Below are 5,776 nucleotides of genomic sequence, written 5' to 3'. Positions count from 1 at the left end.
CGAATGACAGCATTAGAAGTTCCATTAGTCATCAAAAGGAATACTAGATACAGAAAATAGAGCAATTGGGGTGATATTTTGGGAGAGAAATTAACATATATTTCTTTAGCTAAATAATCTCCCAAATGCTGAGCAGCATGTGTTCAAAGCACACAAATGCACACACTCTTAGCTACATAGTAGACAAATATTAAAACATGTGGAAGGAAAAGTTCTAAAAACTTCTGTAAAGAAGACTATTTATAAAGAAAGAAGTCTCGTTGATGTGAGTCTTCCAAGAAGAAATGTCAGGTTCAAAAACACAGTGACTCCTTACCTTCAAAGTACTGAAAAAAATGACATTGGCTTTCTTGAATCAAGAATGTTTTTGCATTATGATTCTTTTTATTTAACAATGTCTCCTAAATAAATTTAAATATAAAAGTTTTATATATATATGCATATATATGTACATATATATATACTCATGTGGTTAAAATTTCTTTATACTATATTCCAAATACATATGTTTTTTGGTATCATTTTCCTTTGGCCACCAAGTCTTTCAGATTTTTTGTATTGCAGGTCTGAAGATGATTATTTTTTCTTTTAAATGCCTAAAAGTCTTTATTTCACCTTCACTTTTGAAATATATTTTTGCTATGTGTGGCATTGGAGGCTGACAAGTCTTATTTTTCATTAATATTACATTTTTTTGCTATATTTTTTCAGTAAGTACCTGTATCTTTCTTTCCTCTGCATATAATATTCCCCAATTCTCTTTGCCTGCTTTTCAGATTTTCTTTTCTTTTGATTATTTTATTACATTAATTTGTTGTACTAGGGATACATTGTAACATTTGGAAAAGTGCTTACAACATATCTAAGTTAAATTCACCCCTCTATCATTTTACTTTACCCCCCCCAATTCTTAAAATAGTTTCAACAGGTCTCACTTTCCATTTTCATACATAAGTACACAATATTTCCAATAATATATTCATCCTCTTTCACCCTTTCCTTATATCCTCCCTTAGACCAAGATTTAAAAGTAGCCCAATTACTTAGCAAATGTGAGAGTGAGATAAAGATATTTTTGGTCATAGAAGTATCAGGTCTCCAAAGTAATGGCATACTCAAATAGTACAATTTTAGTAGGGATTGCTTACAAAATTTATAGTCATACTTTCTGATTTTTAAATTTTTGAATATTTAAGATATATATTTTATATATATCTTAAGTTTCTCTCTCTCCCCATCTGCCTGTCTATCTATCTATCTATCATCTATCTGTCTAACTATCTATCCATCCATCTACTTATCAATGTCTTTGCTCATGACTAGAAGGTGGTGACTTCAGGACACTTATGATGACCCCCTCCTAGGGCAGGGAACATAGTGGTGAGGGTGGAGCAAAGGAAGATACAAATGTAGAGACTGATGCAATCAAAGATGAAACTTGGAAGTTAGAAAAGAGAAGTTAAAGGGAACAATTAATAGATATCAAATACTAAGTGCAAAGGTATTTTAAAAGAAAATGATCAGGAAAAGAAAGAAATACTTAAAGGTTTACTAAAGTACAGATAAAAACAATTGTTTTAATATAAATCAAAATAAAAGATGTCGCTAAGATAATACCAAGTAAACAATCTTGAACTATGGAAAATGAAACAAAAAAAGAAATCTTTAATTTTTTCCATATAATTATTATTATATTCAAGAAGGGAAGGAGGGAAAAAGAAAGGAAGGACAGACAAATAGACGTCTGTAGATAAGTTGTCTTCATTAGGAAAAGTGGGGTGTCTGTCCTGTTAGCTTTACAGGTTGGCAGACTCCAAAGTGATGCCCTTTATTTCAAACCTGCAGGCAAGTAACTGTGGGCACAATCTTGGGTCTGTACTTAGAATTCCAGGGATAATGGGCTTTATTTCAAACAGGTGGTAAGCATGGTGGTCCTGGGTGGACCATTTAGCTCTTAATATCACCTCTAAACCTTTTCACATGTCTAGAGAACCAGAGTATTGAGACAAATTGGAGAAGATCACAAATACAGACAGAATGGAAAAGCTGTTCCATAATCCAAAGTAGACTGTCAACATCACTGAATGTAATAGGTAACATTTTAGCTGGAGTTGTCTCTAAATTCTAGAGCAACCTGATTTGGATTTCTCTCTTTAAAAATGGTTCAACATTTTCTTCATATGGACCAAAATGGGGAAAGAAAAGAGGAAAAGAATGAAAAAAAAAAGACAGTGGAGAAAAGAAAGGAAATACTAGGAAATACTACTTTAACACTTGTACTAATCAATATACATGTGTGTAGGTAGTAGATGATACTTTTCCTTTACTGACATTTCTGTGTGGAGACAACATTGTCAGGGGTGCAATTATAGTTGTTGTGCAAAGTTCAGTCACCTGGAACCCCTGCTATGCTTATTCCACTGAGTCTCTGCTTTCTCTTCCTTAGAACTGCACAAAATATCATATGAGAGAATATGGCACAAAAACAACTCAATATGCACTTGAATGCCATAAAACTCTAGAAAAACTTTCAGTTAAATTTGTCACAAGCTGGGCAAACCTCACTGAATTGCGAAATGACACTTGGTCTCCGGTGCGATCACACATGTGAGTCCAATACCAGGTGTGCTCATGCTTTGTGGTCCTTTGTACTTCTGGCCACAAATACTATGCCATCCAGTTTCCCACAGCTTTCCCTACTATTAATGGAGTGGGAAATGAACTATGCTGTTTTAACTTCCCCTGGGCCTTAAGTGAAGTTAGACTATGATTAGGCAAATAGCAACAGGAAACAATGAGAACCAAATGGCAAATTCTCACAAATCTTTCTTTAACTCAGCTATGGCATGCAGTGCCCTGCAGCTAATAATAATAACAAAGAAATAAATAAAGACTTGCAACCCTGCTGCTCTTTACTCTGTCCTCTGTCTACACCCCATTTTTGAGTCCCTGGGAGAGAGGTGGCTGGCTGTCAGTACTAATCCTATCTAGTTGGTGAAAACATAGAAATTAACTTAAGCTCATATACCTCACTGTGAGTTCCTTAGGGCAGGGATTGGATCCCATGGGTGCTGTGACTCTTCAGACACAGAGCAAGGCTGAACTTATGTTAGTTGCCCAAGGAACAGCATTAAGCTGCCTCCATATGTTTCTATCAAATATGTACAGTTCTGCTAAGTCCTACCATGAAGTAGACTTAAAAAAAAAAAAAGATGGTGTTATAAACACACAACTCTGGACCTTCCACAATACATGTAGTTCTTTCATTATTCTCTCCTCTCCAGTTCTTCCATGTTGAGTTTTGAGGGGACAATGAAATATCTTGATTTTCAAGTACTGCAAGAAAACAGAAAGATTTGTACGAGAAACAATTATGGCACTATAAAGTATCTAATCAGAACATTTTATTTTTCTTACTTTATCTTTAATATTTTTGTTTTTGGAATTAATGAACAAAACAATTTTAATAGTATTAACGGTCCATGGGAGGCAATGAAATATAGCGAGGAAAAAAGCCAGGAATCATTCACAGTCAACCAGTATTTATTGAATTCTATTACATGTCAGGTTGTGCTTAGCTTTGGCAGTACTGAAGTGAATAAAATAAAGTTAGCCTTGGCCTTCATAGAGTAGATAATTTAGAGGAGGAGATGGGCAAAAATGTCAACCCATCAAGAACCAAGGAATACATAAGTAGACAAATATCTTAATTTCTTAGAGGGAAGAAAACAAGGTGCTGAAGGTTAGAGAGTAGGGTAAGGGCTGCAGAGGGAAATGATGGGAGGAAACAATCCCTAGGTAATGCAAATAAGACCAAAGTGGGGCACAAAATGGACATGGGGGTACATGCTTGCAATCCCAGTTACTCAGGAGGCAGAGGAAGGAGGATCACAAGTTCAAGGTCAGCATAGGCAAAGTTAGTGAGACCCTACCTCAAAACCAAAATACAAATAAAAAGGCTGGAGGCATGGCTCAAGAAGTGGTACAGCATTTGCCTAGAATGTACAAGGACCTGGGTTCAGTGCCAGTACTGAAAAATAAGGAAGAAAAAGAAGGGAAGTCCAGACCCTAGAGATGACTGCTCCAGACCAATGTTTCACAGAAGCAAAAACTTTAAGGTGGGAAAGAATTTGCAGGGTAGATTTAGGATTGAATATAAACATGGTCACTTAAGAGCACAGTGGGCACATTCTTTTACCTTGGACTCTTACTTTCACATTTGTAAAATCAAGATATTGCCTATGTTGAAAACTGAGGCAAACTTTAAAGCTCTCTGTGGCAAAGTGCCCAAGACTGCAGGCCTTCATAAAATGATGTTTCCCTTTTCTGACAACATTTTATAACTTTTTAAATGAATCCCTTACAAATGTCAAACAATAAAAGCAACAAGAAAATATCAACACTTTCCAAGTATAAGTGTCACTTCATACCATGTAGCACTTACTATTAAAAAGATAGAAAAAAAAGAAAAGGAAAAACTGATAGAAGGGTTCAGCTGGACCCTAACAACTGTGAAGGTCACAGATTACCATACATATTTTCTAAATCCAAGTGTATTTCAGTGACTGCAAAAAATCAAGATTGAAATGTAACAGATTGAATTGTTTACTTGGTGAATTTTAAGCAATTGATTAGTATGTATTTAATTGGCTTTTCAGCCTGAATTAATTTAATCTTTTGTACATTAAACAAACTCATAAAAGACTTCACAATGCAGTAGAATTGCCACCAAGGTTATGTTACTATCTATAGACATTTTGCATTTTAGAAGCCCTACAAAAACATGTTCCTGTTTATATGACCTTTCATAAATTGAAATTCCAGTTGAGTTTTGTAACAAATTGTAATGCTTGTTTTCTCAGGAAGCAAGTTACCTTCCCTTTCTTGGAGCAAGAACACTTGATTCATTAAACAATTAGAGCAAGTTAAGTCCTGAGAAAACCCAGTTCACCCAAATGTTTTCCTCTATGCCCAAAAACACAGCCATAAAATGATAAATAATAAGGTATGCTCAGGGATTGGCATTCGTATAACCTCTGTTTTCTGCTGCAGAATAAGTGGGTGTATCTGAGCACCATCTAGAACACACACACACACACACACACACTCTCCCTCAGTTGGCACCAACTAGAACCCATGTGGTGGGCTTCCTTAATTGCATAAACACTTGAGGTGGAAAGTCAGGTCTGGATTCATAGTGACCTAGATTTCTGGGATGTGGAAAAGATATGCTTTTTCCTAGGAACTTTCTGCTCTGTCTTGAATGTGAACTGTAGGTAGCTGCTTTGTCCTGCAGCTGCTACTGAGATCTCTGGTTAGCCACATTGAAGTGGCTTGAAAGAGCCAGTGAGGAATATGTCATCTTCCATATAACTTTGTAGAGAGGAGGAAAGAATGGTTAGGTGCTAAAACTAGAAGTTTGCCTAATGGGAGAGAATGGAAATCCAGTGATTAATAGTGATTAATAGCTGCAGACAAGATTTGTTTGAAAGTATTTTCAGTGTTCTCACTGAGGCTTCTGCAAGGCCCCACATCAGGTGGATGATGTGTCCTCTCATGGTCCCCACTGGCTCTGACTTCCTGTTTCTACTCAGTAGACTAGAGCACAGTGCTGCTGAGTTTGCTCCAATTTCTCTCTGCACTGTCAAATACAGAACATGCTAGGCTTGCCTGCCGGAAAATGGACCCCATGGATTGTAGTGCAATCCACGTTACCTCAGCCTAGGTAACCAAAGTATTTCTGCATTGGTGTACAGCCAGACCACACCAGGAAACC

Source organism: Castor canadensis, chromosome 9 (genome assembly GCF_047511655.1).
Source record: "Castor canadensis chromosome 9, mCasCan1.hap1v2, whole genome shotgun sequence".
Classification (NCBI taxonomy): Eukaryota; Metazoa; Chordata; class Mammalia; order Rodentia; family Castoridae; genus Castor; species Castor canadensis.
This window is presented reverse-complemented; position numbering follows the sequence as displayed.